Source organism: Giraffa tippelskirchi, chromosome 8, assembly GCF_054371585.1.
Source record: "Giraffa tippelskirchi isolate mGirTip1 chromosome 8, T2T-mGirTip1v1.2.pri, whole genome shotgun sequence".
NCBI lineage: Eukaryota > Metazoa > Chordata > Mammalia > Artiodactyla > Giraffidae > Giraffa > Giraffa tippelskirchi.
Window position 1 is genome coordinate 33,124,185 of NC_137282.1, and position 27,500 is coordinate 33,151,684.

General features: G+C 36.9%; 1 protein-coding gene across 8 annotated transcripts in view; it reads left to right on the forward strand.

Annotated features, from left to right (window-relative positions):
* Positions 1-27,500, forward strand: part of LOC145518172 (uncharacterized) — a 1,384,210-nt gene that overhangs the window by 47,730 nt on the left and 1,308,980 nt on the right. For 2 of the 8 annotated variants that reach the window (XR_014062695.1, XR_014062705.1), the window contains 2 exons: positions 17,858-17,907; positions 17,997-18,066. The exons of 5 other annotated variants lie outside the window; for them this stretch is intronic. The gene's annotated coding sequence lies outside the window, so the exon portion shown is untranslated. Of the gene's footprint in view, positions 1-17,857; positions 17,908-17,996; positions 18,067-20,477; positions 20,715-21,613; positions 22,597-27,500 lie in introns of those variants that run through there. One more of the 8 variants, XR_014062701.1, reaches the window with a different exon arrangement.

Genomic DNA, 27,500 nt, shown 5'->3' on the forward strand with positions numbered 1-27,500 from the left:
TACAATAAGTATATGTCTATATACTATGAATTGATGAAAATGTATGTATATACATTTCCCTTTGCTTATTCAAATCAGCAAAATCCAAATCATGCAAAACCAGATATAATTATATTATAGAGACACAATATAATTATGTTATACATTTGCATCTATGCATATAACATCAATTTTATTATCTATTTTTAATCACAATATATTATGAATTAAGTCTTGTCACATTTTTGTCATTAGATTGTGTGTACACGTGTATGTGAAGACAAAAATAAAAATAAATTAGCAGAAATCTTATACAGAAAGACCACTAGATGAAAGTTTTCAGTTTTAAATATAATTATAGGCATTCATGAGTGATCAGAAAAGTAGGCAATTCTTAAATTTAATCTGGTATAATAGCTTTATGCCTTTTCATACTGTTCATGAGGTTCTTGCTGCAAGCGTACTGGAGTGGCTTGCCATTCACTCCTCCAGGGGACCATGTTTTGTCAGAACTCTTCACTATGACCCATCCATAATGTGTGGCTCTGCATGGCATACCTTATAGCTTCAGTGAGTTATGCAAGCCCCTTCACCACAGCAAGGCTGTGATCCATGAAGAAGATGAGATGGTTAGATAGTATCACCTACTCAATGAACATTAATCTAAGCAAACTCCAGGAGATAGTGAAGGACAGAGAAGCCTGGGATGCTATAGTCCATGGGGTTGCAGAGTCAAACACAATTTAGTGACTGAATAACAATAACAACAACAACAATAGCTTTAAATCTGATATTACTCTTACAAAATGTGATATAGACATTTTTCAATTTGTTTGTGCTATAAGAGGGTTCCACTGATGACATTTTATTTCCCCTCCAGACCTACAGTGTTTATTGTTAGACTTGCCATTCACACTGACTTCATCATAATCAAAATTATTTGTAAAATCTTATTTACTCAGCCATAGATATGGCCATCAAATTTATGAGGCTTCAAGGACACCCTGAAGTGATAATTTACTTCAATAGGAGAGTTCTTACCTCTAGTAGTATGATTTATTTCCATCAAAAGAATATTCACATGGACTCAAACTTTTGTCTGAAATTATTTTTGGAAAAATGATTCAAATATTCTTGGAGAAGCTATGTATCAGCCATTTTTAAAGGTATTTTGAAATACTTTAGGGGAATTTTAAATATTGTAGAAAATACATCAAATTATGAAAATAGAATAAAATAAAATATAAAATTATAGATTTGGCACATCTTTATATTTTAAATCAAAGCCTAAATTAAAGACATAGGTTTCTAAGGCAAGTGCAGATCAACTGAGAAATCACTTAGGTTACATAGTTGACTTTTTATTATATAAACCATATAGTTTTTTATAGGTAAATAAGCACAGAAAACAACAAAATTCCACTGTTTTTAGCTGATTTCCAACAGGATAAATAAGAAAGCTATTTTACCTTTACAAAAAGTTGACTTAAGGAGATTGAGTTTTTCTGGGAATATGAACAGAATCCAACAAAATAAAATAAAATTAACACTTTCTATGTGAATAAACTAGAGCATCAAGTTCTCCAACTGCCCATTTATACATGCATTAAAACAGAATTTAACACATGATTGTCTCTACACATTGGGTGTCTGTAACTTGGTAATATCCTTGTACATAGAGAAAGCAGATGTTGAGTAATGGCCAGTTTTGTTCTTATTTATATTTATATTCATTCTTATTGTAAAACAGTTCAACTGTTTTGTGATACTATCATCTGAATGAACTCTTCAATAATTAGTCTAATATTTTTGGTTCATCTTGGAAGCCAAAGTTATTAAAATCATTTCAGATTTTCCAGGGTCTAGGGATTTCTGTAAGGCTCTGCTAGACCTTAGAGAAATGATGGTCTTTATAACCTCTATAAGGAAAACTTTAGACTTGGAATAAATTATGAGCTGGTCATGGTAAGAGAAGGCAAAACTTTATCTTAATAAGTTCAGCTCAGTTCAGTCGCTCAGTCGTGTCCGACTCTTTGTGACCCCATGAACTGCAGCACGCCAGGCCTCTCTGTCCATCACCAACTCCCGGAGTCTACCCAAACCCATGTCCATGAAGTCGGTTATGCCATCCAACCATCTCATCCTCTGTCGTCGCCTCCTTCTCCTTCCGCCCCCAATCCTACCCAGCATTAGGGTCTTTTCCAATGAGTCAACCCTTCGTATGAGGTGGCCAAAGTATTGGAGTTTCAGCTTCAACATCAATCCTTCCAATGAACACCCAGGACTGATCTCTTTTAGGATGGATTGACTGGATCTTCTTGCAGTCCAAGGGACTCTCAAGAGTCTTCTCCAACACCACAGTTCAAAAGCATCAATTCTTCGGCACTCAGCTTTCTTCACCATCCAACTCTCACATCCATACATGACCACTGGAAAAACCATAGCCTTGACTAGACGTACTTTTGTTGGCAAAGTAATGTCTCTGCTTTTAAATATGCTATCTAGGTTGGCCATAACCTTCCTTCCAAGGAGTAAGTGTCTTTTAATTTCATGGCTGCAATCACCATCAGCAGTGATTTTGGAGCCCCCAAAAATAAAGTCTGACACTGTTTCCACTGTTTTCCCATCTATTTCCCATGAAGTGAGGGGACCAGATGCCATGATCTTAGTTTTCTGAACATTGAGCTTTAAGCCAACTTTTTCACTCTCCTCTTTCACATTCATCAAGAGGCTCTTTAGTTCTTCTTCACTTTCTGCCATAAGGGTGGTGTCATCCACATATCTGAGGTTATTGGTATTTCTCCCAGCAATCTTGATTCCAGCTTGTGTTTCTTCCAGCCCAGCATTTCTCATGATGTACTCTGCATATAAGTTAAATAAGCAGGGTAAAAATATACAGTCTTGACCCACTCCTTTTCCTATTTGGAACCAGTCTATTGTTCCATGTCCAGTTCTAACTGTTGCTTCCTTATGTGGTCTCAATAGTAGATTGGACTACTGATACAATAACTTTCTCTCCAAGAGAGAAAGAAGGAAGCAACCAGCCTTCTTGAAGACCAGACTCAGAACTGCCATTGTCATACTGCACCGTCACAGCATCTGCCATAGTATTTTGGTCAAAGGTAGTTATAGGCCAGCTCAGCTTCAGGTAGAGGGGCAATAAATCCCATACTCACAATGGGGAAAGTGTCAAAAATGGGCAGCCATCTTAGCCATCTTTCCTGTGGTTGTAAGAATCTGGGGCCATCTCTAATCTCATATGTCTGATATATCTTACATTTCTCCATCTTTTTTTACTTTTCTACAGAAATTCTGTCCAAATTGTCTTCCTAAAATGAGTAGTATTCTATTACTGGAAACCCTTCATTACCATTGTAAGCCCTCCTTTTTATCAAAAGTATTTACTTTTCTCCTTAATTTATTGTTACAGCATACTATGCATATTATGTTTTGGATCCTATTATAAACTTTATGATTTAACTAGATAGTAAATGATAGTCTTTAATATTCTCATCAGAAGAAAAGGCTGATTTACTAAGGTGATATAAATCAGGTAGGATACTTTCCATTATAAGCCATACAAAACTCCAGTTCAAACACCTTAAAAAATAAGAAATATTTTTTCAGTTCACCAAATAAGAACCACTAAATGGTGTGGCTTGAGGAGTACTTTAGTGGATCCATGTCCTCAACAGCCCAAGTTTCGAAGCATGTTGGTTGATATACGGCAATTTGGTTGGAGAAATTTCTTCTTGTATGTCTGCATGTAGGGTTGGGGGTGGGGCGTTGTTAAAATTGCACTAAATACTGATACCAGAAAAAAGAAAAATAGCTCTAAAGAGGCTGGAAACATAAATGATTGGCTTAACCAAATGAGGATGAACCTCTGAATCTCAGCTAGAGAAAAAAGCAAATGAAAGAGCTTAAGTTCTGCCAACATGTAAGGAAAACTGAACAACTACTGGAGGTCTCTCAGCCATGACTATTAAAGACACAACTCAGAGAAAATGAGGGCTTAATTATTATCAACTTAAAGCCAACATAATTAAACTGAAAAACCTTCATCATATTCAAAATTTTAGCGTTTCTCATTTTTACAAATTATCTTTGATTTATAGGACGTTATAAAACAAAGATGTCTACAACCTAACCATATTCCCTCTAATCTCTCCTTTTATCCAAACTTAGTTAATTATAACACACTTTAGGAAATTCTGCAGCCCAAGTCTATCTTCTCTTCCTTTCCTCATTTCCCAAAGGGAGATGAACCTAATCACGCTTTTTCAAAGTCTCATATGAAGAGCTGCATCAGGCAACTCCATCTGTCCTTTTGGGTACACCTTGTAGTCTCTATGCATTTTTGTACAATGAAATGGATGCTTTTCCTTTCCTATTAAATTCTATTCTTGTCTCAAGCCCCAATTCGAACACTGACTCTCTTTAAAATCTTCTCTAAAGAACCAGTTAGAATTAATCCTTCCCTTCATGCTATGTCAACCCCATTTACCTCTCGTTCAAGAGAACAGCACAGTGCACACTCTGGAGGGAAAAAAAAAAATGCTCATTCAAATCCTAGGTCTGGCATTTACCAGTTGTGTTACCCTAAGCAAGTCAAGTAACCTCTCTTAGTTACTTATTTCTTATTTTTAAAATGTTGGCATTAGAACTCATAAGAATATTTTATCATGAATCATAAAATGATATAAAAATGCATATTATTTTTATAATTGCATGAAATTTTATTATTTTTAATAGAGAAGTCATCATGCTGAGCAGTTAAATACTTTGGGTAACAGTTTCCTTGGATATTTCACTGAAACTAAGGACCTCCTCCTACTTATAACAATCAACATAAACAAACATACTATTTTTGATGTTTCATGACCTTGGAAACACAAAACCTGACTCACAAATTAATATCACTTCATATATAGTTGGAACTTTCATACTTATTTTTTCTGATGAGGGTAGAATTGTGTCAAATTATGCCAGAATTCTTCCTGACTATTTTGAATTAATGTCAGAATGTTTCCTTTTTCCTGTATCCTTAGTGCTAAACTCAATTTGGTTAGGGGCTGTATTATGGATGCTGTCTCTATTAGCAAGGAAGGCATTATGAATTCACATTTCAATTCTGAAGTCATCTAAAGGAAATATTTTAAAGTGCTCTTTGTTTTAGGGTATCTGGAGATTTCTGTCCACAGAGAAATTGACAAGACTTTGTAGTTATCAATTCCATCTTGAAGAAGTGCTTTTTCCAGCTTTGCAAAGTTTGCATAATTGAGTTCTGTATCTCCTCTTCCAGAGTGGCACCATGGAAAAGACCAGATAGCTGTTTTAACAGCGTGCATAATGGTGACCTCGAAGTCTTAAAAAAGGAAAGATGGATCTCGTAAATGTGGTTATAAAGATCTAAGACAGAAAAGCACTAAAAGAAATCTTTCCTCTTGAATTTTTCTAAAACTAAGCAATCTTTTCACAAAACAAGTAATATTTATCCCCCAAAATAAGTTTCAAGACATATCCTATTGTTTAAAATCCATTGACCATCTGCATACTAGGCAAGATAATTCATTTTATATTGTCCTTCAGTTTTTAGAGCTTTCTTTAATCAAGACTTTCTCATGACCCTGATTGTGAAGTTGAGATTTCACATCTGTAGGGAAAACACATTTTTGTCTCATTAGCAGAGGCAATGATGCCAATGGATATTCATATGAAAAGAATGAGTCGCAAGGCCATCTGGAGTTGTACCCTTCATTCACACAGCAGAATTAGATGTAATATACAACACCACAAGTTTGTCATCTGAGCTCAGAGTGATGAGACTTTTCTTCCAATCAACATTCTACTTAAGAAAGAAATGATTCATGACTTTGAACATATCAGTTGCCTTTCTTGTTTCCAAAATGGCATTCATCACAAGATAGAAATTCTCCTTTAATCCTCTACATGTCCTTAGATGGAAGCTTAGAAACTTGGTTACTGAGGAGTACAATACTTTTAAGCAAGTATCTACTGAGAGGAAGTGGCATAGCTGAGATAGGCACCCTGACCCTACTTCAAAATATTGAAGAAGGACCAGTGATTCAGAGGTGATGATATCACTTGGCAGAGATAATACTTCCATTTCCTACTTTAATTAAATTATGAAATAGCTAAGTCACTTCCAGGATATATAAATTTACCATGCTCTCTCCAATATTACGTGACTTCTTTTGATTTGCTATCCAACCAGCTACTCTGAAGGGTAATTCACATAAAAGCTATTGGGTAAAAATTCCAATCTTCTCAAATGGGGCCATTTTCTTCCAGAAAAATTACATTTTCTTCTAGTTTTTAGTTTCATGCTTGCCACCCAAATACATTTGTGATTCCAAATAAATATGGAAAAACATAAGTATGATTTTTTTTCTATATTTTCCAATATATACATAAAGACTTATGCCATAGTTATAATGTTTGGTCAGTACATTTTTCTTCAGATTTTTCAAGTGGACACTTACAGATACTGTGATAAAAATGAATACCCGTCACATGATTATAAACATTGTCAAAAGTTATTTTATAGTTTGGAGTGAAATAAAATATTTAAAATATTAAGTATTTGTTTTCAGAGGAATAGGAAAGAAATTAGAAAGAAAAAAAAAAGCTCATGAATTATGTTTCCAGATCCTATAATCTAGGATCTGAAATCTGGTTTATTACTTACTGGTTATCCACTTAGGCAAGTTACTTGAGTGTACCAATTCAGTTTTGTCAAGTATAAAATGAGCATAATTATGCCAATCTCACTTTCACAAAAATGAAAAGATATAATTATGTAGAGTGCTTAGCAAATATCCAGTAAAGAGGTACACAATAAAAAAATAATCTTTTTTTTCTTTTTCCTGTCTTTCCTTGTACATCCACTTACATTTTCCTCTACATTCTCTGTTGTTTGAAGTCAAGTCCTTCCTAAAATATTTGACATCCTTCAGTGCTTGGATGTTTTAGATGCTAGGCTAGTTTCTGGGTTGTAAACAAGTGTCATAGTCTTTTAATGGGCTTGTGCTTAACAGCACCATTTATTCTGAGAGATTTACTGATGGTCCATGATCTTCTGCACCATATTTGATCACCAGCTTCTGTTTACTCATTGGATCCTAGATATTACAAAGGATTGGTTTTTGTTTTCTTTAATTGAAATTTACTGGTTGTTTCTAAGTCCCTCATGCTGTGGTTGAACCTTGTTACATTGCACACTTCTGACTCAGTGCTCAGTCCTGGGCTTTTGTCTCTAACCTGACTTTGTTCACAGCTCTCTTTAAGTCTTTCTCTGGAAACATACCCAGTGATACTCCACTAACTAAGAACATTTCCATGGGATCCAGTTATTTAATGCGCTATGCTTCCTTTACCTTGTTCCCAAATTCTTTTTTAATATTCTATCATATAGTCAATTAATTTTTTTAATCAATTGTTGAGTTTTCAAATTATTTCAGCATCCATTCTCCTTTTTGTTTCATTCCATCTTTCTATTTCATAATGAATAACTTTTACTTATCCAAGAAAATTGATCCACGTTTACCGCCTTATCTGCCCAAATAGTTGGACATAAACTGGAAAGAAAAAAAGAATTGTATCTGCTAGTCTATGGAAAAAGAGTGTCAGCATGTTCTCTTTTTGCATCACACTGCTGCCAAGACTTCAATGGCTGCTCATGGTCTGACTGGTTACATACACTCTGACTTGGGGAGATATTTCCCTTCCTTTAACAGGAGACGTTGAGACTAACTGAAATTTCTCTAGTTGCTACTCACTTTTCCTTAAGCAAAGTGCACAAATAATATTAGGGACAAATAATTAGATATGTGGGGAAAAAAAAGAAACAGAATATACTATTTGGATGAATTATACGTCTTGGTGCTATCAGGGCGCCAGGATTTCTGTGTATGTCAAAGAGTTTGGATTTTCAGTGAACTATTGTATCCTGACCTTTTAATTCTAAAAATTCAAGAAAAAGAATACTGTTTGTATATTAGGGAAGCTGTGGTATTCTACTGTGATACCACTGCTCTCTAACTTTCAGAATCAGAGCATACATCTCTCTGCGCGCTGGGACCATTGACAATTGTACCACACCATTGTCTTCTCTGGTGACTGTCCACTGATGAAGAGATATGCTTGTTGAATATGATGTCCCCTTTTCTGGCTGATCTGTGTCCCAACACAGGGTGTCCCAACACAGCTTGGCTACCAAGCTATAACCAGGGATAATTGTAAAAGCCATCCTAGCTTCAGAACTACCAATGGATCAACTGAGGGTTTTGTTGTCAGCATCCAGCAGCCCAGTGTCGTCCCACTAGTTCCACTTTCTTTTCTTCACCTTGGAGTTGATCCTAAGAGCACTCCCTATTAAATTTCCAGCACACAAATCTCCATCTCAGAGTCTGTTTCCCAGGGAAACTGACCTGCAACAATATGCATATGACATTTTACAGAAATGTAGTGAAGTTTTCTGAATGGTTGTGTCATATGAAGGATTTCAGTGTCTCATGGACTTGTAATGGATAAGCAATAATAGTCAGGGTTGTTGTGGTGCTAAAATAATTATGATCCAAAACAAAGCACTTGGTAGAAATGACGTAAAACATGAGGTGATGTTTCCTTGTTCTTCTGTTTATTGTACAATAATAAATCAGGATTAGATAACAAGTTCATGATATGACTTCATGGAACTAACAGTATTTTATTTGAAATTATATGATTTTCTCTAGTTTGTTATAGGTCAACTAAATTTGAAGATAAGAGGGAATAAATGATATGATCAAAGATAAATCTTGGAAATAAAAGGAGTAGACTCTGAGGGGATCTCCAAGAGCAAATGACATGTTCTATTCACTTTTGAGTTAACAGACCATTTTGTGATGGCCATAGTCAAAGCTCAGCAAATATTTACTGCACGAGAATAGAGCAGGCCCTGTTCTCCCTCTGCCTTTCTAATCTTGTCTAGAACTCTGGTTATACTTATTTATTTGGGTTTTGGGAAAACATTCTTTGATTAAACAAGGTACTATTTTTGCTGCCCATGATTGCCAAAGGGCTCTTAGACAAATAAAAGACTTACATTTAGAGTGATCCCTCTAGCAATGTAAACTCTGGTGAAAGTGAACAGTTGAAAAATCTGACTGCAACAGTGTCCTGACCAAGGTCATTGCTGTGGAGAGAAGGGCATGTGACACTGAGGGTTTTAGTGCTTATTTGCTATTATCTCCTGCCTTGAAGATTCATAAAGTAGGACTGAGAACACCTCCATACCAATTACATCCAATTAAGGTTCCTACTTGATGAAGCACAATTTTTAGAATAAATAGACTATAAAGTACAGCAAAATAAGCAGTAAATCATTAAAAATCAGATGCAATAACAAAGTTAAGTATTTGAGGGAAATTATCTTAGGGAAAAATGAACTGATATTTTAAGTTTCTAAAAGGCAATTACAAGTTACAGAAAATAGCTTGATGAATTTGACATCCTTTCTGCACTGGATATATTTTTGTAAGAAACAAAAATCCTGTGCCTGGATATGTTTTAAAGTGATACTTTAATTTTCATTCATGATAGACATCAGTATGCTTTAAGCAGCGTATGGACAAGGGTAGCTCTACTTCAAAGAGAAGAAATCTAAGTCTCATTTGCACTTGAGAGGAGGCACATGAAGGACTTCAGTCAATATAGAGGAGCTCATTGTATTTCTGTGTTAAGTATTTGATATACTCCCTTGGAAGTTTAGTCACATCCTTCATTTGCATGAAGAGTTTTTCTTAAATGTCAGAAGTGAGATATGACAATAAGTATTCTCTTTGATTAACATGTTCAAAATTTTGCTTGACCTTAAATGAAGATATGCAATAATAACTCACTTCAAAAATGTGAATTTGGTCTTTATAAATTGAAACAAAAAACCCATACTGACAGGTAAAATCAGAGTGCCTTACTCGCACATATAGATACAGTGCTAAAATATATATTTTGCCATCTTTCAGACATTTTCTTACACTGCCATTATTGAAATTCATTATTCAAAGTAGAGTGTTGCCTTTTTAAAAATGTCTTTGTACTTTAGTGAATTCATGAGCCATCTTGGTAACATAAGAGACAATTTCCTGGTAGCAATAAAATTTAAAGAATATTTATTTGGTAGAAAGCTATTACATAATGAAGCTTTCTTATCACTGTCATAAAGTATCAAATGCCTGTTGACACATTCATCCACATATCTGAGTTGTTTCATGTGTGACTATGTATACACTCACACATATACAATTACATTGTAATTATTGACGGCCCCTATGGTTTTTAGTGGAGTAGGAGGTCATTATATTGAAAGACTGTTCATATTCACGTTTGATAAGAATTCCAAAGATGTGTAAACATATGTTCAGTTTATATAGAAAACTGTCCTCTCTGTAAAGAAAGCTGAGCACCAAAGAACTGATGCTTTTGAACTGTGGTGTTGGAGAAGACTCTTGAGAGTCCCTTCGACTGCAAGGAGATCCAACCAGTCCATCCTAAAGGAGATCAGTCCTGGGTGTTCATTGAAAGGACTGATATTGAAGCTGAAACTCCAATACTTTGGCCACCTGATGTGAAGAGCTGACTCATTTGAACAGACCCTGATGCTGGGAAAGATTGAGGGCAGGAGGAGAAGGGGACAACAGAGGATGAAATGGCTGAATGGCATCACCGACAATGGACATGGGTTTGGGTAGACTCCGGCAGTTGGTGATGGACAGAGAGGCCTGGCGCACTGCAGTTCGTTGGGTCACAAAGAGTTGGACATGACTAAGTGACTGAACTGAACTGTCCTCACTGTTATAGGGTATCTAATGATTATATTTTAATATTCCTATACCCAGGAAATATAAACTAATCTGCTTGTGTATAAATGTATTCAATATGATCTTAAATTTGCTTAATAATTGAAAATCTATATTTATTCTCCATTATGTATAGCTCTCGGAGAAGGCAATGGCACCCCACTCCAGTACTCTTGCCTGGAAAATCCCATGGATGGAGGAGCCTGGTAGGCTACAGTCCATGCGGTCGCTAAGAGTCGGACACGACTGAGCGACTTCACTTTCACTTTTCCCTTTCATGCACTGGAGAAAGAAATGGCAACCCACTCCAGTATTCTTGCCTGGAGAATCCTAGGGACAGCGGAGCCTGGTGAGCTGCCGTCTATGGGGTCCCACAGAGTCAGACACGACTGAAGCGACTTAGCATAGCATGGCATGGCATGTATAGCTCTATTCCATCCTTAAATGTAAGGTATTACCTCATGTTTCTTACATGCTTAACCTACTTTGAGTGAATTGGCAATTCACTGATTAGTTATTATCTAGTCATTAAAAAGGATTCTTTCCTTAGCTTTATGGGACAGTAAATGACTATTCCTATGAGCAGCTTAAGAAGTGATCAGAGGGAAAGAAAATGCTGACAACAGCCCCCAAATCTACGTCCATAAAGTAAGGTCTGAATTGACAACACTTTCCCTGGTGGCTCAGATGATAAAGAAGATGCCTGAAATGCAGGAGACCCAGGTTCAATCACTGGGCTGGGAAAATCCCATGGAGTAAAAAGGAATGGCTAACCACTCTAGTAATATTGCCTAGAGAACCCTATGAACAGAGGAACCTGGCGGGCTACAGTAGGGGTTGCAAAGAGTTGGACAGGACTCAGTGACTAACACACTTTCACATATGCATAGGAGAGACAGATAACACCAGACTATGTTCAAGTCTTGCTCAGTTTGCTTCCAGTAGTTCTACCGTATCAGTTCCCACAGCTGAATGTTAAAGTGCATCTCCCTAGCTTCTCTCTCTGCCTGAAGTAAAAATGATATACATTCCTTTAGTTTTCTTAATAATAGGTTAATTAGGTTCAGTGATTCTTTGTCTCATTAAAAAATGACTTCAAGTCCCGCTGGGAACGTTATAGCTCTTTAAAGACAGTGAAGAAAGTAAAAATACTCACTATTTTAATTAATAAGAAAGGTATATATTATTTAAATCTGAAGTTATATGTTCTCTTGTCTTTTCACTTCAGCAACAGCATAACCTGAATGAACCCTTATTTAGCACACTCCTTCTCCTGAGGTAATCCATCATCCATTTCCTCTTCTTTGTTAAATTACACTCATCTTACAAGTCTCTTAAATTACAAGTCTGTTAAATTACTACTCACCTTACAAATGGTGGCTCAGCTGGTAAAGAATCCACCTGCAATGCAGGAGACCCTAGTTTGATTCCTGGGTTGGGAAGATGTGTTGGAGAAGGGAACAGCTACCCACTCCAGTATTTTTGCCTGGAGAATTCCATGGACTGCATAGTCCATGGGTCGCAAAGAGCTGGACACGACTGAGTGACTTTCACTTTGCTCAGTTTCTCATCCATGCAGTGCTTTCATCTAAAACTGTACCCTACCTCTATATTTAAAATGTGAGTGGAGGAAGAATAACAGTACCCTTCCCCAGAATAAAGTAGAAAAAAATCATGAGTAGGGTGAAAATTAGAAGTACATAATGTTACAAATGCTAACTTGAAAAGATAACTCTAAAGAGGGAAGTACAAAAAAAACACAGAAATGTCAAGTCATATAAGAAGTGGGGGTGGGGAGCAGGAAAGGCTCTGATTTCCCACTTTCATGAAAAATAGCATATTGGCACTTTTTTCAGTTTTACACAGCAGATTCCATGGAAGACTACAAACAAAAGTTTGTGAAATAGTCACAAAGTAAAAGAGCATTGTAAAAGTAGTGGTGAGATAGGAGTTGCTACATTGCAACCATCCTCATTCACAGGCTCTTTGATTTTGAGCTTTAATTATATATATGTATATAATGAGGAATTTGAAACAGATTAGCCTTTAGATGTCTTATACTCATAATATAATTTTGATTATGTAAGATTCAGCCTAACAGTGGTTAATTGCACAGGCTTCAGAGAGAGTCCCTAAGTCATGTCTGACTCTTTTGGGACCCCATGGACTACAACCTGCCAGGCTCCTCTGTCCATAGGATTCTCCAGGCAAGAATACTGGAGTGGGTTGCCATTTCTTCCTCCAGAGGATCTTCCTGACCCAGGGATCCAATCCACATCTCCTGTTCAGCAGGCAGGTTCTTTACCTCTGAGCTACCATGGAAGCCTACCAGTATGGTAATATATAAATGATGCTAATCATAGCCTATAATTTAAAAATTCAGAGTCCATAGAAAGGCAATATAAACCCCAATGCTAAGGGTTAGAAGAGTGAAGGAAGCTTGTTACTACCTCTGTGGATCCCTCCGTCCTGGGGATCTCAGTGATACCCTCATACCTACATTTGATGATAGAAATTCAGCATTAGAGGGAATCTGTAAAATCTAATATGAATCAAGCCAGTCTTTTGCCTTACAACTACCCCTGCCAAATTCATGCAGACATGCAAGTGTAAGCTTGAGTGTAGCCTAGGTGAATTAAATCACAATTTCCCAAGGGACTGAAATACATTTACAGATACTTTCTTGAACTAGCTGGACCATGAAAGGAAAAGCCGTGAAATAATTTTGTTTTTCCTCCCACCATTCCTTTTCAAGCCTGTGATATTGGATTTCTTGTCTCTGGTGTTGAAGAAAATATGGGGTGGAAGACAAAGCTTCTTAGTCCCTCTCAATCGCATTTTCAGAAATTAGCAACCTGGCCCAATGCAAATGAAATATGAGTCATTATTCCAATGAAAGTGTCTCCACTCCCCCAGCGCTCCCTAACAAATTAATGTTCAGAAATCAGCAGAGGAAAAATAAGAGATAATTTCTTTCTCTTTCCTTTTTCCACCTCAATCCCACTTCCTCTACCTGGGGTCAGGGCAGCATCATTTAGGGCAAGAACATCAAAATTGATTGATTGACTGTTGCTCTTGGAGTCTGATGCTGAAATTCCCTAATTGGTTGATATCCAAATACTGGCTCCTTCTTTCATTGGATGTTTTCTAGATTCTTCAGAGGTGCCCCTTTGTATTGAATTTGACTGGCGTTTGTCACAGGTTCCTAGGAGGTAAACTCTAAACCCCTGGAATCTAAACCCAAGTGATTAGAATGTCTTTGTTATGCATAGTAGGCCTCTGAGAGATTATCATACTAAATGAAGGAAACAAGAAAGAGAAAGACAAACATCATATGATAACACATGCATGGAACCTAGCAAATGATACAAATGAGCTTATTTATTTAAAAAATAGACTCACAGACAAAGAAAACAAACTTTTGGTTACCAAAAGGAAAAGGAGGGGAGTATAAATTAGGAGTTTGGGGTAACAGATACACATTACTATATATAAAATGATAAATAACAAACACCTACCATGTAGCACAGAGAACTATATTCAGCATCTTGTAGTCACCTATAATGGAAAAGAATTTGAGAAAGAATGCATATAAAAGTCACTTTGCTCTATACCTGAAACTAACACAACATTGTAAATCTGCTATACTTCAATTTTAAAAAAGGAGGAGGAATATAATGGAACGATATGAAGTAGCTTTCAGAGTCAATGGAGGTGTTGAAGAAGCCAAGATTGAGAAGTTGGGAACTAGAGCAGAAACCAGGCTAGCTCTATTCCCAATGCAAATAAATTGTTTCTGTGGTTTTCAGGTGTAGTCACTGTATAAAGATGCCAGTTTCTGGGAGAACGAGTTTGGCCTAGACTGTGACTTGTTCCCCCTCGTGCACGGGTAGTGTTCTGTGCACTTTGACTGATCCTTCCACCAAGTGGAACTGATGAAACTTCCTCAAAAGGATCATGGTGTTCTATGGTACAGACTGCTCCCTGTCTATTGAACATCTTCACTTTCATTCTTCCTCACCAGAACTGTGTTCTCTGCTAGAAAGAAATTTTACTGCCTCTCTTTTAGATGGGTATGGATGGCCATGCAACTCAAAACTAAATAAATGGTTCTTGTGAATGAATGAAAAACATTTTCTTTGGCCTGTTTCTCAGTTGAAGTATTTTGAGGATCTTCACTATTAAAGATCTTCGCAACCCCATGGACTATACAGTCTATGGAATTCTCCAGGCCAGAATACTGAAGTGGGTAGCCTTTCCCTTCTCCAGGGGCTCTTCCCAACCCAGGCCTCCTGCATTGCAGACAGATTCTTTACCAGCTGAGCCACAAGAAAAGCCCATTAAAGATTTTATCTTTTCTTAAATGAAACACGGAGAAGGCAGTGGCACCCCACTCCAATACTCTTGCCTAGAAAATCCCATGGACAGGGATAGCCTGGTGGGCTGCAGTCCATGGGGTTGCGAAGAGTCAGACACGACTGAACGACTTCACTTTCACTTTTCACTTTCATGCATTGGAGAAGGAAAGGGCAACCCACTCCAGTGTTCTTGCCTGGAGAATCCCAGGGACGGGGGGAGCCTCGTGGGCTGCCGTCTATGAGATCGCACAGAGTTGGACAGGACTGAAGCGACTTAGCAGCAGCAGCAGCAGCAAATGAAACACAGATATTACATAGTCCATGCTTTGGACAGAATAGAGTAGTGTGATATCATCAAATATCTAATTCTGCATAGTCTATATATTATTTTTAGGATGGGACAATTCCTCTATCTAGTTGGCTACTAATTATTTCTTTAGAAGAACTAAAGAGCCTCTTGATGAAAGTGAAAGAGGAGAGTGAAAAAGTTGGCTTAAAACTCAACATTCAGAAAACCAAGATCATGGCATCTGGTGCCATCACTTCATGGCAAATAGATGGGGAAAAATGAAAACAGTGAGAGACTTTATTTTGGGGGGGCTCCAAAATCACTGCAGATGTTGAGTGCAGCCATGAAATTGAAAGACGCTTTCTCCTTGGAAGAAAAGCTATCACTAACCTAGACAGCATATTAAAAAGCAGAGAGATTACTTTGCCAACAAAGGTCCATCTAGTCAAAGTTATGGTTTTCCAGTAGTCATGCATAGATGTGAGAGTTGGACTATAAAGAAAACTGAGTGCCAAAGAATTGATGCTTTTGAACTGTGGTGTTGGAGAAGACTCTTGAGAGTTCCTTGGACTGCAAGGAGATCCAACCAGTCAATCCTAAAGGAAATCAGTCCTGAATATTCATTGGAAGGACTGATGCTGAAGCTGAAACTCCAATCCTTTGGCCACCTGATGCGAAGAAATGACTCATTGGAAAAGACACTGATGCTGGGAAAAACTGAAGGCAGGAGGAGAAGGGGATGACAAAGGTTGAGGTGTTAGGTGGCATCACCAACTCTGTAGACATGAGTTTGAGTAAACTTGGGGAGTTGATGAAGGACAGGAAAGCCTGGCATGCTGCAGTCGATGGGGTCACAAAGAGTTGGATATGACTGTGCGACTGAATTGAATTGATCTCAATTTCTAGTTAATAAAAAACACATTAAGTAGAAAACTCTAATATTTTTATAGACATGGAGCTCTCATTTCTCTCTCATCCTTTCTTGATGCACAGTACTTGAGTCAAGAGCACTAATTTAGCAACTGCTTTTGAAGCCTCAAAAATACAGAGTCAAATTTATTTCATAGATGAGAAAAAAATAAGTACCAAAATATTAATTGTCCAAGGCTATTTAACACATTCTGCCTGGTTCAGTGATGTGATATCTCAATAATGTATGACTTTTCATCTTAATTACATTTTATATCACTTGAGGTCTAGGAGCTATATTTTTTCACTTCACAATTTTAAATCTCATAATTATCAAATTCATATTTTTTTTGTATAAATGAACACATGATAAACATTTTACTCCAATATAATTTGCATGTGTGCGTACTCAGTCATATGTAACTCTTTGCAACTCCATGGACTGTAGCCCACCAGGCTCCTCTGTCCATGGGATTTCCAGGCAAGAATATTGGAGTGGGTTGCCATTTCCTTCTCCAGGGGATCTTCCCAATCTAAGGATCCAAGCTGCATCTTCTGCACTGCAGATGGACTCTTTACCACTGAGCCACAAGAGAAGCCATAAAATTTGACCAATTACTAAATACAAATGATGAATGCTGCTTAGAAACATAATCATAAGTTGAATTATAGATATGGACAACTGCTACATTTATGTTCTAAATAGCTAAATATAGAGAGAATAGAAAGTCAAGGCTTCAAAGGTGTTTAACATATTATTTTCATGTTTAAATATATAAGTAGATTAATAGTACTGCTTTTAGACCTTGGGGCCTTAAACCATCAACTACTTCAATCAACAGAATGTGGCTAATTCTCAGTATATGCACATACAGTGGTTATACAAGTTCAATTATTTGTAGCAGGTAAAAAAAAAACATTTAATATGCTTGGTAACATCAGTATTAATAATAGATATGTTCTTTTAATCTGCTTCGAGGGTGTGCTCAGTTTTTATAATAAAGCCTTTACTACATTCTTCAGCTATTTCTGTTTGGATTACAAGTAAAGGATGGATGAAAAGATATTTAATTTTTATGTACATGTGGAATCTAAAGAAGGACTGTGTTAATCCTTTTACTAAAAGGTTCAGAATTGTAATGAGCTGTTTGTGTTAGCAAAGGAAAGAATGTAGGAACATATTTATGGTATTTTAAAATAACTTTCAGATGCAGAGCTTTATCAATTTTCATCAATATGACTGATTTTTTCATGATTACTGTGATCAAAGAGGAAAAGATTCATACCTCTAGAATAGCATGATTTTTTTTTTAATTTTCATGTTAAAAGTAATTTTCAGATAATAAAGTGTTGGTGAGTAAAGCAAAACTTTCATTGCAATACACGTAGAAAAGTTTCCGTAATGGAATCTCTTAACATTTATTTGATATATTTCCTTATTCTTATCTTCCATGAAACAGGAAAAAAAGAAAATCTCCAGAACTATTGAATCAGAATACTAGAAGGAGAGGTAACAGAGATAGAACCAGAAAAACATTTGACAAAATATTTGGAAAAATATATAAATTTACAAATTCAAAAATTTCAAACACCAAACAGGATGAAATTGAAGGAAACCAGCCAAGACCCACCATAATCAGACATCTAAAAACCAAAGATAAGAAGAAAAGAACTTGAAGGCAGACAGAAGAAAATAATGTTTTATATATAAAAGGAAAATTATAAAATGATTGATTACAAATGTCTCACCAGAACCAAGGAGATCAGCTGACAGTGGAAAACACCTTTAAAGTGCTAAAAGAAGAGAATTCTCAGCTTAGATTTCTATAATCAGCAAAATTGTATTTCAGGAATAAAGGCATTATAAAGCTATTATAAACTAAAGAAAGCTAGGAAAATTTGTTGTCAGAAGGCCTGCCCTAATAGAATTCTAGAGAATTTAATATCCTTAGGATAAATGAAGAGAAAAATTTAAATCTTCAGAAATGAATGAATAGTAACAGAAATGGTTAATGTCTAAGTAAGTTCTTACTCACAAAGAGTCGCGTCCAACTCTTTGTGACCCCCATGGACTATACAGTCCATGGAATTCTCCAGGCCAGAATACTAGAGTGGGTAACCTTTCCCTTTTCCAAGGGATCTTCCCAACCCAGGGATAGAACCCATGTCTTCTACATTGCAGGTAGATTCTTTACCAGCTGAGCCACAAGGGAAGCAGTGATATATAAATTTATATATAATACATATAAGTTTACACATACAAAATTATTATGACAAATGGTCATGAGAGGTCAATAGCACCCATATTTCTAAATTTTATTAGCAAGGTTTCTAAATTTTATTCAAATTGGCATAATTCTAAATCTAAACAGGAAGTGAAAGTTTAGGTATATCTCATAAGATGTAGTGGTGGTTTAGTTGCTAAGTCGTATCTGACTCTCACGATCCCAGGGACTGTTGCCTGCCAGGCTCCTTTGTCCATGGGATTCTCCAGGTAACAATACTGGAGTGGGTCGCCGTTTCCTTCTCCAGGAGATCTTCCTGACCCAGGAATCGAACCCAGGTCTCTAGCATTGCAGGCAGATTCTTTACCAACTGAGCTACAAGGGAAGCCCTTTTAAGATACAGAGGGACACAAAAATTAATGTGATGTAACTAAAAAAATTCTACCAATTAAATAGATTACAAAGACATCCAAACAAATATTAAGGCAGGAAAAGAAGAGCATAATGAAAGTCAAAAGGACATAGAGAAACCTAAAATGACAGAGCTAAATTAAACTATAAGAATATTTACTTCAAATGTCAATGGACAGGGGGCATCTAGTTCCAGGTTTTGGTAAAATAAACAATTACCACGCTAGTGTTAGTTGCTCAGTCATGTCCAACTCTTTCAACCCTATGGACTGTGGCCTGCCAGGCTCCTCTGTCCATTGAATTCTCTAGGTCAGAACACTGGAATGGATAGCCATTTGCCTCTTCAAGGGATCTCCCTGACTCAGAGATCGAACCTGGGTCTGTATTGCAGGGAGATTCTTTACTGTCTGAACCACCAGAGAAGCATCCGTTAATGACACCTAAAATACCTTGATAATAAACAGAAAACAACCACCTTATAAATCTACAGAAAATAATTTTAGGCAGAGTCAGGAGGGACAATAACTAAGAGGAGCAACACAGCAGAGTTTTCTGGTTTATTTCACTTATCTGAGCAGGTTAGTCCATCATATACTTGCAATTATAAGAGAGGTGAGTCCCTGTACTTTAATCTCGTCTTCACTTTGAAAATGCGTAGCAGTTAGATCCAGGAATAATTGCCCACTGATCTTTTATTTCTATGTATCCTCTTGGCACTTAAAATTCCATATTATTTTGAATTATCAATATCTTTATTTCAAATCTGCTTTTCTATGAACTAAGTCCTTTCATCTTCATTAATGGTATCTGGTGCATCATTCTATCCTGATCCTGTTACTGAAACAGGTTCTTTTGCTTAACATGAAGCAAAGAGAGGATTTATTCATAAGGCACCCAAGGGAGGAAACAAGAGGATGCACCTAAATGAAGGCAAGGGGTAGAGGTATTTATAAGAAAGGAAGCCTTGTGGTCTGAGGCATTGTAGGGAGCCTGGGGAGGGTGGGGAAAAGTGATTGGAAAACTAGTAGTTCTGTGCAGGCATAACTAAGCCACAGGGGTTCTCCACCGTAAAGATGGTGGCATCAGCACGGGCTACGGGCGGAGTTTTAAGCCCTCTCCGGTAAAATATCACCCACTCATGCATGTCCAGTTGGAGCGTCAGGGGTCCTGTCCAGTCACTTCTAACCAGTGCAGCTCCAACTAGACACAGCTGATTCCAAGTTTCTGGAAAAATAACTGAGGCACATATATCATTGTTAAGCTTACATGCTAGAGGGCAGGAGAGAGACTTTTGTAATAACAATTACAACCACCTTGGTTAGTGAAGTCAGGTTACAGGTGAAATGGATTTAACTAATGATTATTTATGGTTTCTCTGTGGAAACTGCAAGATTTTTTCTTGTTGTTTACTTCTCTTTTTGTTTCATGCGGGCACTGGGTTCAGAAGTGGTTTCCCCAGTGGCTCAGCAGTAAAGGATCTGCCTGCAATATAGGACACTCAGGAGACAAGGATTTGATCCCTGGGTGAGGAAGGTCTCCTGGAGGATGAAGTGGCCACCCACTCCAGTATTCTTTCCTGGAGAAACCCATGGACAGAGGAGCCTTGCAGACTGCAGTCCATGGGTCACAAAAAGATGGACATGACAGAGCACGCGTGCATGCATTGGGTTCAGAACAGAAGGTAAACTAAATTCCTATGTTTGTTTTCAAAAATATTTGCCACTTTTTCATCACAGTAAAATGAAAATATCCGTATACTTCCATCTCCTTAACCTTTAATATCAGGCAAAACTACCTAAGCAGTTTTGAGAGGGAAAAACCGCAGTTAAACTGCAGTTGGACACAAGTTTGCCTTTTCTTCCAGTGGATCTGTATCCTTCTCCTGAGCCACATTATAAACCTGATGTAGGGAGAATTGAGTTACATGAGGACATAGAGTGATGCAGTCAGTGGTTTAAGTCTAGAGGCTTCTACAAGCATTAATAAGCACTTCACTGCCCGTTCCTGGGGAGCCTTGCTGAAAACCTACTGTTCTATGTCTGCAGCATCCTTTTCATACAAAGTAGGAGCAAATGAATAGTTGCTGCTCCATAAAGCTTAATATCCAAGTAAGGCAATCCCACGTCTATTTCAGACTCTACACCCAAGGTGATCTCAGGGAACTGTTGGTTGAATAAATATGGCTTGTATATCATTTTTATGAATAAGGGAGAAGTCATCTATGTGGCATCAGTAGTTTTAAGCTATGAGTTGCTTTAAAATAGCATGCTTTAAAATAATCATAAACATTCAGTGAGATACTTATTCAAATTATTTTCTGGAATATGATGGCCCCTCTTCATTATCTACCAACCCTGATATCAAGAATTCTGATGTTTCTCCATTATTTTTAAATGGTCAACTCAAATCTGAGAAAGATGACAATACTTTTTCAACCTGTCACAGCTGTCTTTGGTAATAAGGGGATTTTCTCTATAGTTCTTGTTTGAGCTAATATTCTTCTATGGAGATATTTCAAAAGAACATAAGACTTTTTTTTATAAATAATGTAATGTCTTTAATATATCTTTAAATCCACAGATTTCTTTGATTTATTCATCAAGGGCATGTGCCAGGCAGTTTTAAATTCTGACTATAAAAAAACTCCTGTACTCAGTGGACGTACATCCTCGTATGGAGAAAGCAAACAATAAACAAGCAATATCAAGGAGGGATAATTGTTACAGACAAAAATAGCATGGGGAGGGAAAAGGATAATGATTGTGAAACCCTCTTAGAGGGAATGAACAGAGGGCAGAAGAAAGTGAGAAAAATCCATGTCCTTGGAAAAGCCTCCTGTAAGAGCACTGCAGACAGAAGAAACAACAGGTACAAATCCCAGAGGCAACATGGAGACCTGACTTAAGAGAGGGCCATTGAGACTAGAGACAAAGGAGAGATGGCCACTGGTAAGAAATGAGCTTGGAAAGGTACACAGGTATATCTGTTAGACATTGCTCACAAAAGGTCAACTCTAAAATTTGAGTAGTCTAAAAACACCATTTTTTATTTCACAGGCATCTATAGGCCTAGGTCAATCTCTGCTGGGCTTGATTTCTCTTCTGCTGTCACCTGGGGGCTAGTTAGTTCAGGGTGGCCTTCACCAGGATGACTTGTCTCTTTATGTGGTTTCTCATCTTGCTGTTTGCTTGCTCAGCCTGGTGTCTGTGACAGAGGTGGGGGTCCAGAGAGAGCAAAATTTCAAGGTCTGTCATGTTGTATGTGTGACACCTTCACACACTCACTCCTGGTGCCTTCTATTTATTGTGTAAATAAGTCAGAAGGCCAACTCAGGTTTTTGATGTGAGGAAATAGACTATCCCTTTAAGGGAGGATTTGCAAAACATTTTGCCAAAGGAAATAATGCACTAAGGATATTCCTATGCACAGGAATTGCACAGCAATTGACCTACCTCAGCAGGAGCCAATTCATTATGATCTCCTAGGCCACGTGATTAAGATTTTTTAATTCTGTATAAAAGGGGAAATTATTATGGTTTTGAATAAATAAGGGAATAATCATATTTCTGTTTTACTAGTATTACTCTGGTGAATGAAGAAAAATTTTATGTGAGGTGGGGTGTGGGTGGGGGGAAATAGATGAGAAATGGGATTTTTGTAGTACTTTATGTAAAAAATGATAGAAGCATAGACTCTGCTGGTAGCAGTGAAGTAGGAGTAAAATTGAAACTGTTTCAACTTGGGTTATATATTGATATTATCCCACATGATTTGTTGAATCATTGAGAGAGAATTAGGAATCAAATGGTATCGTAGTTTTTGGGATTGAGAATTTTTTAAAGTATTTTTTTTTCAGTTTGGATACTTCTGTTTCTTAATTAAAACAATTTTGCTGCTCATCCCCATCCGTGAGCTGATTCTAATTGAGTTATTCATGCGTTGTGAAGTATAAGCACCTCCATTTTTAGAAAACTGCCTTTTATATAATCAGCATTATAATTTGGGGGTAAAAACTGAGTTTAGAGAAATCTACATTTTGAAGATGATATTTAATAGCTTTTACACTGATGTTAAAGTGAAAAAATAAAATATATAACACTTGGCTCTTAGGGTAGACCCTAATGAAATCTGACTGGTGTCCTTATTAGAAGAGGGAATTTGGACAAAGAGATATTGGGATGTGAGCTTTAGAACTGTTCCAGCAGTCAGATTTTAACTTAATTACCTCTTTAAGGTATCTCTCCACACATGCAGTCATATTGTGAGGCACTGGAGGTCAAGACTTTAATATATGAACTTGGGGGCAGCACACAGTTCAGCCAATAGCACCACCTCATCTTCATCTGTTCCATCCTTTACACTGTGCTTTACTCGGTTTAAAAATATGGAGGAAAAGAAAAATTGTTCTATATTTTGTACCAGAAAAAATTATAGTCTTCAAGATGTTCGATGCAACTATAGCATGACTTTCAACCTATTGAAGCATATCTTTTGAGTAAAAAACAAAATGGCAAAGCATCAAATGTCTAGTAAAAAATGAATTCTACTTGCATGAGTTTAGTACTTGATGATAATACATTTATGATGCATATTGAATTCCTAAACAATTCTGTAAAAAATAAAATTCATTTATTCATAACAGGTTACCTGAAATTCAGCTGTAAGTCTATCTGAATTCTAAGTGCTGGATATTTGTTCATAAATAAAATCAACAAAGTTCCTATCAATAGCACTAGGGTTTTAATGCAGGAGATACTCCATAAAATATATAAACAAATAAAAATTGTTATATGTGCTATACAGATACTAATGACCTATACCACTAAGCATTTTCCTCACAAAATTTCATCTTACAAAAGATGTGATGTATTTATGTTTAATGGATTTTTATATTTTTATACCTGCTAAAATGTTCAACAAAACATGACTTTATTCTAAATTAATAAAGTTGTGAGATCTTTCACACTTTTAGGTGAGTATTGAAAGTAGCATGAAAAGAACTTAAAGGTACAAAAAAAGATTGATTGCCAACCAAAAAAATATGTGTTTTCAACTTAAACCTCTTCCTTTTTAGGGAATTTTTCATGTTTCTAATGATATTCATATATAGATATAAGAGCAAAGTCAAGATGGACAATTAGATTTGTCAACTTACATATATATCATGCTACAGTGTAAATATAAATAATATACTCCTTGAATAAGAAAAATCTTGTGTTCGTTTAAATGTAATATGAATGTATGATATTATATATTGCTTTAGTCTTTTATTATGATAGACAACCATACTTAATTTTTCATTAGCATAAAAAAATACCAAATACTGAAAGCACATGTAGAGAATACTAAGAAATTTATCCAGCACAGATTAATTAGAAACACACATCTGTGTATGCATTTTATTGACTCTAAAAATGTAATTTTCATATCACTCAATTTCAAGTTCATATATTTAAAAATTAATATCTATCATATATTTGCATATGTAAATACTGCAGTAGTTGTTTCAAAGATTTCTGCTGAAGTATTTTTTGTTTCCATGAAAATGACACTGATTGGAGAAATAGGAGCAGAAAGAAATGCTAAGTTATATTGCAACTTTTCTATGTCATAATGTTTGAAGACAGACAAAAAAATATTATAAATCACTTTTAATTTTGGATCAATAAATATGCTCAGGTGAGAAAACGTGAGCAAAATTGGTTGTAGTCCAAATTAACCTGAAGGGACGTAATTTAGTTGCCTTTCTCTAGCCCCCTGGTTAAAGAAAACATAAATATGATTAAAAAAAAAATACCACTCAGAAATATTTAAATGCAAATCTAAAAATCAAGATAAACAGTGTCATCTTATAAAAATTGCTTTGTTGGTTTTTATGACAGTGATATACTTTTAATCAATCAATATCAGTTCTATTGAGAGAGATTAAGATTATAATAATAGTGAATAAATACTTAATTTTAAAATGCTCATTATTATATAAGACAATATTTCATCCTCATCTCTACTACTTATTAGCTAGAATATTTTTAACCACTTTGACTATTTAACTGCTTTGAATTCAGGTTTTGTTTTTTTTTTTAATCTGTAAAATTCAGGGTAATCTTTCTTCTTAAGAGTTGTTTTACAGATTATCTTTAGTTTTTGAAATAAAAAAATAACATCACTGGACTTTTATTAAATTCTGTCTCTAAATGTACAAATATATTGTGCATTTTATGTACTTAAATATCACCTAGGCGATGTAATGATTAATTTTACTTCAACATGTATCAGTAAAGGTATCAGTATATATGATGAGAATGTGTATGTGTCTGTGTGTGTGTGTGTGGAGGGGGTTGTTTGTCATAAAAGTAAATTGGCCATCTTTTCACAGCATTCTTCCACAGTAAACATAAAAACAGTTTTGCATCGAAGCATGCTGGGATTTCATTTCAAAGGCTGACCTGAAATCACACAGTTTCTTTTGATTAGAGAACCAGAGACACTCAGGCAGGGAGAGGTGCATCCAAAGACGGAGATGCAGTGGAAAGGTAAATGTAAATCATGGTGACACTTTTTCTTTATTTATGAGGGTTTCATGATTTAAAAAAATCTATCAGATTGAGTTTGAAATTTGCACTGACAAATGAATTCATCTATGAGAGGCTTTGCTCTAAGACCAGAGACTGAAAATATCCTGTATTTCATTAATGAGAATTTTGGGGAAGAAAGTGGCCACTCAGCCCACCTCGGGATCGTTGTGGACACAAGTGATGTGGCCTGGAATTTCCATGAGCTCATCTCTACTCGTAACACCTTCCCCAGCAGCTCTTCTCAGGCAAACCTTGAGACAGTAATGATGCACTCTGCTACTTTGCGGGTAGAAGATAAAATGAACCAAATATCCTAATTTTTTAAGAGATAAAATTAATTATCATAATTACGAGGTCATATCCTACCATTTGCCTTTTCATACTGTTCATGAGGTTCTCAAGGCAAGAATGGTGAAATGGTATGCCATTCCCTGCTCTACTGGACCATGTTCTGTCAGAACTCTCCATCATATCCTATCCATCTTGGGTGGCCTTACATGACATGGCTCGTATTTTCATTGCATCAGACAAGGCTGTGATCCATGTGATCAGTTTGGTTAGCTTTCTGTGTTTATGGTTTTCATTCTGTCTGGCCTCTGATGGATGAGGGTAAGAGGCTTGTAGTTTTCTGGTGGGAAGGACTGGCTGTGGGTCAAACTGGGTCTTGCTCTGCTGAGCAGAGCCATGCTCAGTAAATCTTTAATACAATTTCTGCTGACGGGTGGAGCTGTGTTTCCTTCCTGTTTGGCCTTAGGCCAAACTATGGTAGGGGTGATGATGGTAATGGTGACCTCCTTCAAAAGGACTTACGCCAGCATGCTGTGACTCCCAGGATTGTTGTATTTAGTGCCCCTGACCCCACAGCAGGCCACTGTTGACCCACACCTCTGCCAGAGACTCCTGGACACTCACAGGCAAGTGACAAGAGTCTGGCTCAGTCTCTTGTGAGGTGACTGCTCTTTTCTCCTGGGTCCTGGTGCACACAAGGTTTTGTTGTACCCTGCAAGAGTCTGTTCCCTGGGGATTCTTAGTCCTTTTGCCAGATCCCCAGGTTGGGAAATCTGTTGTGGGCCCTAGAACTTCTGCAACAGTGTGAGAAATTTGGTAAAATTGTTCTCCGGTTTGTGGATCGTCTGCTTAGAGGCTCTATAGTGGGGCTAATGGCAACCTCTTGCAAGAGAACTTATGCCACATGCCACGACTCCCAGGTCTGCTGCAGCCAGAACACCTGTCCCCATGGCAGGTCATTGCTGATCTGTGCCTCCACAGGAGACAATCAAACAGACAAATACGGGCCTGGCTCAGTCTCTTGTGGGAGTCACTGCTTCTTTTCCCTCAGTCCTGGTGCACACAAGGCTTTGTTTGTGCCCTTCACGTGTCTCTGGTGGGTCTGTGATTTTATTTTAAATGCAATTGCACCCTTCCTCCTGATTTGTTGAGGTTTCTCTTTTTCCCTTGGATGTGGGGTATCTTTTTTTGGTGAGATGCACCATTCTCCTGGGCTTCCCTGGTGGCATAGATGGTAAAGAATCTGCCGGCAATGCAGGAGATCTGGGTTCTATCCCTGTGTCAGGAAGATCCCCTGAAGGAGGACATGAAAATCCACGCCAATATTCTTGCCTGTAGAATTCCATGGACAGAGAAGCCTGGAGGGCTATAGTCCATGGGGCTGCAAAGAGTCGAACACAACTGAGTGACTAAACACAATAAAACAACAACATTCTCCTGTTGATGGTTGTTCAGCAGCCAGTTGCCATTTTGGTGTTCTCACAGAAGATGAGTGTATGTCCTTCTACTCAGATAACCACGATGGTGTGATCACTCACCTAGAGCCAGATATCTTGGAGTGTGAAGTCAAGGGGGCCTTAGGAATCATTATTATGAACAAAACT